This window comes from Arachis ipaensis, chromosome B03 (genome assembly GCF_000816755.2).
Source record: "Arachis ipaensis cultivar K30076 chromosome B03, Araip1.1, whole genome shotgun sequence".
Lineage (NCBI taxonomy): Eukaryota > Viridiplantae > Streptophyta > Magnoliopsida > Fabales > Fabaceae > Arachis > Arachis ipaensis.
The window spans coordinates 41,966,578-41,976,064 of record NC_029787.2 but is presented as its reverse complement, the minus strand read 5'-3'; the positions used below and the strand labels follow the sequence as shown (position 1 = coordinate 41,976,064).

The following is a 9,487-nucleotide window of genomic DNA, read 5'->3' as shown; positions in this document are numbered from 1 at the left end:
AATATGGAACCTGAGGGGCAAACAGAAGAAGACGAACAGAGAGAAAGTGGGAGTTGCGACTGACAGAAAGGAGAGGAGAAACGACTGGTTTCAGTAAAGGGGAGCGGAGGTGGCGACAAGAGGGGTAGGCGGCGGCAAGGCTGACGGCGCGGCGGAGAGAGGAGGCGACTAGAGAGAGAAAGAGAGAAGAGAGATTATAGAGAGAGAGAGTAGATTTCGAATTGAATAGGGAGAGGATTTGCGCTTTAAATTTTATGGTTCATTACCATCGGATTTACCGGCAGATAAATCCGACGGTAACTCATTGCGGGTAACCAAAATGTAGCATTTCATTAAAATGGGTTTACCGGCGGATTATTTCGATAGTAAATTCTACGCGAAATTTTGCGCCTATTTCTCCCGTTTTTCCTCCAAGTATTACCAGCAAATTTATCATCGAAAATGGGAATCCTTCAGTAATGATTTGACCAAACAAATTCCACATCAAAACCATCTATAAATCTGTCGGTAAAGCTGATGGTAATGTGCAATGCTAAATCCGACGGTACTCGATATTTTTCTTGTAGTGATGACGGCAATTGTGGACGATTGGGTGGCAACGATGAGGACAGGGGTGTGAAGAGTAAGAGGTGAGTGAGGAGTGTAGCAGAGCACAACCAAAGGGTTAATGGAGTGAAGGGATTAGGGTTTTTGAGTGTTAAACGAGCTATATATTTTTTATTTATTTATAATTATTTATTTTACGGATTTGCGAATCGAATATGCAAATACAGATATAAAATTCGTGATTCTATTCCGTTTGACTATGGATTTGATCCTTAATAAATATCTGAATCCTAATATATACATGCACATGCCAACCTATTTTACTAAAGCTTCACTCTATGCATAACATTCTGTTTTACTCAATTTTTCGTTCCATTGTTAACAATAAATAAATTAATAGTTTTTGAGTTTTATTTCACAATCTTAATTCAAAGAGTAGAAATGACTCTTTTTGTGGGTGTCTCAAAGTCTCAATTGTAGTTTCGAAAGTAAAATTAAATATAAAAAAAATATGCAAAGTGCTAGAGACAAAGTAAAATGCAGAAATTAAAAAAAAGAAAGGAAGAAGAAGATAAAGAAAAACAAATAAAAGTAAATAACTTTAATTAAAAATAAAATAGAATAATTAAATTCATACTTCAGAGGAATCACTCAAAATTTCTAATTATACTCTGTAATGCCAGGGATATTGAGAGTATTTTTGAATTTTCAAGTTTTTTCTAGAAGAACTGAACTGATTAAAATGTTTATCCAAAATTCTATTTATAGACTAACCTAACGTCAATTGATGGTTAGTCTTATAATATCTTTGCCAATTTTCATATTTCACTTAGTAATCGTTCCTACACTTGTTGCTACTGGATGCTTTATTGCTATCATTGATAACTGTTCTCACACTTTTTACTTTAACAAGTCTATTGTTATGATTAATAATTATATCTTTGACATAACATATCTTGTAATTCAGGCCTAATTTAAATTTTGGTTAAAACTACTCCTTTATTTGTGTCAATTGAAATAAACTTTTCCTAATATATCAAAACTGATATTTTAAAATTTATATAACACAAATTGACAATAATATTATCTTATATTTATTTACTTAAACAACTATTTTCTTCTTCTTTTTTCTAACTAATAATATTTTTTGCCCAACATGCTCCCAAAAATTTCTCATTAGAAAACATGTAATGGTCGAAAGTAAGAAAATTTAGTTGTTTATTCACTGCTCTCATTAATTTTCATATTAATTTTGATAAATTAAGATGCCTTTAAGTTGATACCTTGGCCACATATCTACTTGATAGAACTAACCATTAACAGACTTAATAGAATTATTAGGTCTATAAAATTTTTATATTGATAGTTGAATACCTAACTGTTAATGGGATTTATTTTTCTGTATGAAGCTTGTAAGCATGTCAAATAGTATCTGTTCTAAATTTTGGAACATTAAATGTGTCAATTGACCTTTGTCTTAATCTTTTGACACATATTCCTTTATTGTTCCAATTGATATTGTTAACTGCCACATTTTTTTTTAACTTTAGAAGTAATATAATCTTAACTTCGTGAAGTCTTTTTTTTATATGTTAAACTCTAAGTGTCAATTTGATAAAATTCTTAATCTTATAAATTTTTTACATTGACATTCTGATAGTTTTAATTCTAAGTGCCAATAAATTTAACAGAAGTTTTAAGTCAATAATAAGACTTTTGTATTTATGAATTACATGCATACCTAAATGTCAATAAAAAATTATTTTTTCTCATGATTTTAAACTTGATGCATATTATTATTATTGGAAAAATAAAACCATAATAATATAAATAAAATAGTTACAACCAAAGACAAGAAAGAAATAGAAATTTAAAAGATAAAAAAAATGAGAAAGAGAAAACAAAAAAGATTAGGATGAAACAAGAAAGAGAGTAAGAGATAAAAAAATAGAAAAAAAAATGAAGAAAAATTATGGTGAATAAGAAAGAGAAAAGAGACAGAGAAGTAGAGAAAGAAGAGAGAAAAAAATAAAAATAAGAATGAGAAAAAGATAAAAGACGCCGATAGAAGAAAACAAAGAAGATGAGATCATTTTTTGTTATTTTTTTATTATCAAACTTATCCTTTATTTGCAGAAAAGCCATTTACCCTGTACTTCAGAAATTTTTTTTCGATCATCCTCTACATGGCTTATTCAATGAGATGTAGAACTTTGATGATTATTCAATCTTTTTTTTATCATCTCTTTATACTTTACTTCTTTCGTATCTTTCAACTGTTCAATTTATCTAACATTTTCAGCAAGTTGAGTCATATCATGATATTGTTAATTTATAAGCTTTTTTCTAATTTCAAATTCTAATCCATTTATGGCCATTTTGAAAACTTCAGATTCTGGAACTAGAGTAAACATCTATTTTTCATATTTTTGAATCTAGCTAAATACTTATAAATTGATTCTCCTACATTGTATTTGATGGAGAACAAATCATTTAAACTTATTCTTAATTCACTACGAAAAATTGTTTATGAAAATCTCTTTCTAATTGCATCCAAGAGTGAATTGAATTTGACTTTAGGTTAAAAAATAATGTAAAGGCATTTCTTGTCAATGAGAAGGGAAAGAATTTCATCTTTAAATACTCATTTGATACCACCTCGTTAATTTTAACAGTATCGTAAGCAATCTGCTCGTCTGACAATTTTTCATCTTTCTTAGAGAATGTAATTAATGACTTAGGAAACTCCCATCCCTCAGACAATTCAGTTTGTTGGATAAATTCAAGAAAAAAAGACGTAAACTGAGGTTGATTTGTAAATCCAACATTAAATTCTAATCTTTTCAGAATTTGTTCAACCACTTGATTGACCTTTTACTCCCTAAGTTATTTTGTTCAACAATTTGATTAATATTTTATTGTAGTCTAGTATCATTTTTTATTATATTACCATCATTTTGATCCTCTTTATCCAAATGCATATTATGTCTAGAAGAATTTTATTCTGCATTTATCTCTTATATTTCAATGAAATCATTTTGATTTTTCTTCATACTAACTATCTTAGCAATTTGATTTAATTTATAGATTAATTGCTCATATTTAGTGTTGGTTGACTCAATAAAAGAATTAAGTATTTTTGTCATATGATGAGTCAATATATTAACCAAATTATATTGATTTTAATTTATCTGCTAATAAAACTTTTCTAATGTATCTACAATAGCCATAAAACTTTCTGACGATAATATTTTTGATATATTAGAAAAAAATGTATTTGTATGTTGGGTAATAGCACACTACCACAAAAACAGAAGATAGCGGCGGACAACTAGCAGCTGTTTTCATAACTGCAGCTATCTGATGGTTTTCTAGCAGTTTTAGTGGTGAAAATTGGAAGAGAAGATATTTAATTTGGTTTTATCACAAATTTTAAAGAACCGAAGCTAATCCACCTTTTTTTGGCGATATTTCAATCTCCCCCTTCCCAAAAACACAACAACACTCAGCAACTACATAAAAAAGAAAGAGAGAAACCTAAAGAGAAAAGAGAGAAAAACGGAGAAGAGGGAAGGGAGGAAGGAGACAGGCCGGCGCTGCTGGGTTCTCCGCCGCCGTCGCGTTGCCATGTCGTCAGAAAGCCAGAACTGCAAGAGAAAGAACCGCGAAGAGAGAGGGAGATCGCATCAGCTCACCGCGAAGCCAGCGCCGTCGTCGTCGTCATCGTGGGTCTTCACTCTTCACCATCGCGTCTTGCCACCGCCGCCACCACTAAGCTTGCCGTTGTCACCACTGAAGCCGAAGAGAGAGAGAGAGAGTTCGCGAAGAGAGGGAGTGCGCGCGCTCACGAAGGAGAAGAACGACGAAGAGTGAATGAGAAGCAGAAGACAATGAACGCAGGGGAGAAGGAGGAGGTCCGTTCTCGCACCGTCCTGCTCTATTGCCGCCGCTGCCGTCGATTGGGGTCAAGGCCGTCGCTATCGCACCCACCCTGTTCCCGTCGCCATTAGGGTTTGCTACTGCTGCCATTGACAGAGCTGCCGCTGGTAGGAGCCGAATAGGGAGAGGAGGTCGCCATCGCACACGCCGCCACCAGTTACAACCGTCGCCGAAACCAGCATAGATTCACTGGTGACTCTGCTTCTTCCTTTTTTGAAACTGTTCTACTTCTATTTTGTTTCACTATTCTCCTAACTTTCTTTCTATGTAATTGAAATTGGTTTTGCTCATTTTTTTACCCAGTAATTGCTTTGTTTCATCGATGATATGTCTTGTTTGTTTTTCAAATTTAATTTTGCTGCCTGGTAATTGTGTTACTGAAACTGGTATCAAATAATAGTGTAAAGGTCATGCAGATTTTGTTGCTGTAAGCTCTTGTTCACGAAAGTTTCTAAGTTCATTTCACTAAACAATGAGAGAAAAACTCAGATTCTATTGAAGGGAAGAATTAAATTTCAAATCTGCTTATTAAAGCAATTCAAGTTAAAGAGGAATAGAGTAGTTTGATATTATTTTATATTGTAACCATATTGAACAGTATATGCATATATTTCTATTGAGCTTATGCTGTGCCTTCTGATTTATTGCCTAAGAAAGGAATGGATCGAGGCAGCCATAGATCATCTTCAAAACTGCATGTGCCTAAGGATTCTCACGGTATTTATTGCCTAATGTTCATATCAATTTTGGTTTTCTTGGTCGATCTTTGCACCCTATAGGAATTGATTGTGTATGGTTCCTTCTTTACTGTTTCATCTCTTATTTGCCCCTTATATCATTTCTAATTCTTCAAACACTGGTGATAGATTATTTTCTTTGTTTAGGCCCAAGCTCTCCTCAATCAATTTAGAAGTCAGAGACATAATGCGGGGAGGGGCTGATTTTGAATCCCCAAGATGTTGTACCGTCCAAAGGTTTTGAATTAACTTTTTATAGTACTTCTCTAATTTATGCATTATTACATGGTGCAAATAATGTGTGTAAAGGTGTTTTACATTATCACTAGTGTTCACTTAATTAGACTCTTAAACAGCTTAAACTCACTAAACTGCTTCTCAATTTCCAGAGGCACAATGTTCACATCAAGAAATGAATTTATGTGTCTTTATTCATAAATTTAATTCATGAACTAATTCACTCTTCTGCAATTCTTCCTTATCTCACCTTTTGACCCAGTTAAGGGCAGCATGTTCCCATCTTAATCATTCCAGTAACAAAGTCAGAAGCAAAGGCCTTATTATTCTGACTATAAGCCTTAACAAGTGAATCAGTGGATCCACCATTGAAGAGTTCTTAGTCAGAATGAAGGAGACCCTTTTTTGTTGATGAAGTTCTTGTAGTAGTTGTTCTCAAAATGTATGGGTGTTTGTAGGCCTAAGGGTGCTAAATTGTTGTCTCCTATGCCATTATTAAGTGAAAAGCTACTTTTTTTTTCAATTTTTACCCCTTCTTTTTTCATTTACCTTCAAGTTGTTCTTTTTCATGTTCTATCTTTCTATCTGTCTATGTTTCTAACAAAGAAGGTTTGTGCATATATGTTTGTCTCACTAGACATGTTAGTTTTTTTTATTTTTTAACGTAAAAACCATAAAAGAGGAATTGCATATATGAGCTTGGCTGTGATGGAATAACATACATGTGCAGTGCTTAGTCTTTGTATGATGAAAATATGGAATAACATGCATGTGTAGTGCTTGGTCTTATTGTGCACATACCAGCTATTTTATATTCTCCTGTATCAACTGAATTGTTGAAATGGTATTGCACTTTTTTTTACATGTATTTGTAATTAATTAATCTAGGTGGCATTTTGAATCGTTAGTTTTTGAGATTCAATTGAGAATAATTGAGATTTGTTTAATAGATATCACACTAGTATTTTGCTTATGGTTGGAAAGGGGCGGTGTTTTAGTAGACATGCAGATCAGATAATCTACACGCTCTTGGAATTGATAAAATTTTGAGCTGTTGATTTATGCTCTATATGGATTATGCTTCTAAATTTGCTTATTATTCAGTTTTACAGCTCAAGATCTTGTTGACATTATCAAGGCACAGCTCCAAAGGTACTATCTGTCTGATGTACACAAGTCTCTCTTTGAGAACTGGGAGTACTAACTAGTCTTAAGTCTTTCTCTTTTGAAGCACTAAAATATTGATACTTTGAACCTTTTTTATCTGTCTTGAATAGGCCCTTTTGTTGACTATGCTGCATTCAAAAACATACCCTTTTGAAGGTATGCTAGCTGCAAAGGTTGAATATGAATGCAGAATGAGAGGAGCACAGCGAATGGAGTGAGTGCCTCTCTATTGAATTAATTAACTGCTTAAGGATTTCTTTCATTTATGATTACTTTTGTGTTTTTAATTGATAGTTTAAGATCCTTTCACATTTATCAATGATTAATTGCACGCTTTCTCTTGTCCTTTATTGCACTTCATAACAGATTCAATCCAATCGTTGGTGGTGGGCTGAATGCAAGTGTCATACACTATTTGGGAAATAACCAAAAGCTTAATTTAGTTATCATCACCAAATGCTGTCTCCTAGTATTTATTTTTTATTGTTCAATTTTTATCACATATTTGACAGATTAAACAGGGAGATCTTGTTTTGATGGATGTTGGATGTGAGTTACACGGTTATGTTAGTGTTACTCATACCTGGCCTCCCTGTGGTAGCTTATCTTCTTTCCAGGTTTGCCTAATTGAATTGCTTTTAGTAATTCCCCATAGTTATTGGACGAAACAAGTTTATTTTATTGTCATGGTGTCATTTGCCATTTCATCCTTGGTGGTATATTTAGGAGGTTTGTTTATGAAACTTTATTTACCTTCATCTTGTTTAATAAGGCCTTAAAGTTTCTTGCCACTTCAACCAAATCCATGAATGAATTGCTTAATGTTTCTTTTTATCTTTTTATGTTTTATTTTAATATTTGTTTTTACAGGGAGGGGGACTAGGAAAAAGAATATCAAATGATATAAGGAAGGGGAGGAAAAGAGATCCTCAGAACTTATTTTTTGTGCCATGGAATCTTCCCCTCTTTATGCTAGCCAATGAAATTTAAATGTGTAGAGTTTACTTTTTGTTCCTTATTAATGTACAATGAAATTGCTCATTTTAAATGCATTTTCCTCTTAGTCTTATAGTGTGTGATATGATCTCCTCTTGTACATTCAGGAAGAACTGTATGAACTTATATTGCGGACTATTTCATAGGGATCGTTGATGCATTATGCGGACTATCTCATAACAATTACTAGCCATTAAAGTGTGCTACTGACCTGAATATTTCCATGATAAAGATATTTATATTTTTTGAGTGTCACTTTTTGTTTCCTTTAGTTGAATGTTAACTCGTTATAAACTCAATTAGCTTCCTGAAGCTTTATCTATAAACAAAAACCCACTCAAATCTGTGGCGGTTTTAAAACTGCCACAGATTTTTTTTAAATCCACTGGCCAAAATAGCGGCGGTTTAAAATCGCCGCAAAATCAATTATCTGTTTATGAAACCCTTCATCCTGTTTAATAAGGCCTTAAAGTTTCTTGCCACTTCAACCAAATCCATGAATGAATTGCTTAATGTTTCTTTTTATCTTTTTATGTTTTATTTTAATATTTATTTTTACAGGGAGGGGGGACTAGGAAAAGAATATCAAATGATACAAGGAAGGGGAGGAAAAGAGATCCTCGGAACTTATTTTTTGTGCCATGGCATTTTCCCCTCTTTATGCTAGCCAATGAAATTTAAATGTGTAGAGTTTACTTTTTGTTCCTTATTAATGTACAGTGAAATTGCTCATTTTAAATGCATTTTCCTCTTAGTCTTATAGTGTGTGATATGATCTCCTCTTGTACATTCAGGAAGAACTGTATGAACTTATATTGCGGACTATTTCATAGGGATCGTTGATGCATTATGCGGACTATCTCATAACAATTACTAGCCATTAAAGTGTGCTACTGACCTGAATATTTCCATGATAAAGATATTTATATTTTTTGAGTGTCACTTTTTGTTTCCTTCAGTTGAATGTTAACTCATTATATACTCAATTAGCTTCCTGAAGTTTTATCTATAAACAAAAACCCACTTAAATCAGTGGCGGTTTTAAAACTGCCGCAGATTTTTTTTAAACCCACTGGCCAAAATAGCGGCGGTTTTGCAACTGCCGCAAAATCAATTATCTGATTTGCAGTGGTTGCGCCAGCGGTTTTTCAAAACTGCCGCAAAATTAAATCTCCACCCCTTAATAGGCGACGCTTGTGGAACCGCTGGAATTTTGTTTTGCGGCGGTTAAAAACCGTCGCAAATTCCTAAAAAAACCGCCGCTATTCGGCGTGTCTCTTGTAGTGACAGAACAATTGTTTCTTATTGGGTTCACATTTAAAGGAGTAAGTAATATACTAAGTGAAGTTTATGAGTCTAAAGTTGAAAAATTTTTCATGGTTAGTATTAACACATGAGTTCTAGTAGACATGACTTTGAATTGGTGAGTAAACAGGATTAATCAAACCTTGTGTCGCTATGGAGAGGACAAGCCCCGGTGATAAGCCATTAGACAACTATCCTATAGTGTTTGTATGAGATGCACTTAACGCATGATGGGTATGGCCAATGTCATCATGCCTCACCAATAATAAGGTAGCCTCTATGGTGTGAGGTATGAAAATATTTTCAGTTTCCTTTCCTCTTTTATTATTGGATGAACTTGACATGTCAATTTATGCTAATTTTTCAGTATTTAAAAATAATTTGTCATTACGTAACTTCTTACAAGTTTAGATTTTTTTTTTACAAAATTACAATCTATTGACAGTGTCCCACTAGACATGCCAATTTATCTTACTGGATTTTTTGTTTCATTAGTAACAACAAATAAATTAACAATTTTTGAATTTTGTTTCACAATCTTAAATCAAGGAGCGAATACG

At 33.2% G+C, this 9,487-nt stretch overlaps 1 long non-coding RNA gene across 2 annotated transcripts; it reads left to right on the top strand.

Annotated features, from left to right (window-relative positions):
* Positions 4,763–7,218, top strand: LOC107634424. 2 transcript variants are annotated; one of them, XR_002359310.1, is made up of 5 exons: positions 4,763–5,202; positions 5,370–5,459; positions 6,564–6,611; positions 6,737–6,840; positions 6,993–7,218. It is a non-coding gene; the product is annotated as an uncharacterized LOC107634424 (long non-coding RNA). The 2 variants fall into 2 exon arrangements; XR_001618893.2 differs by having other exon boundaries at positions 4,763–5,275.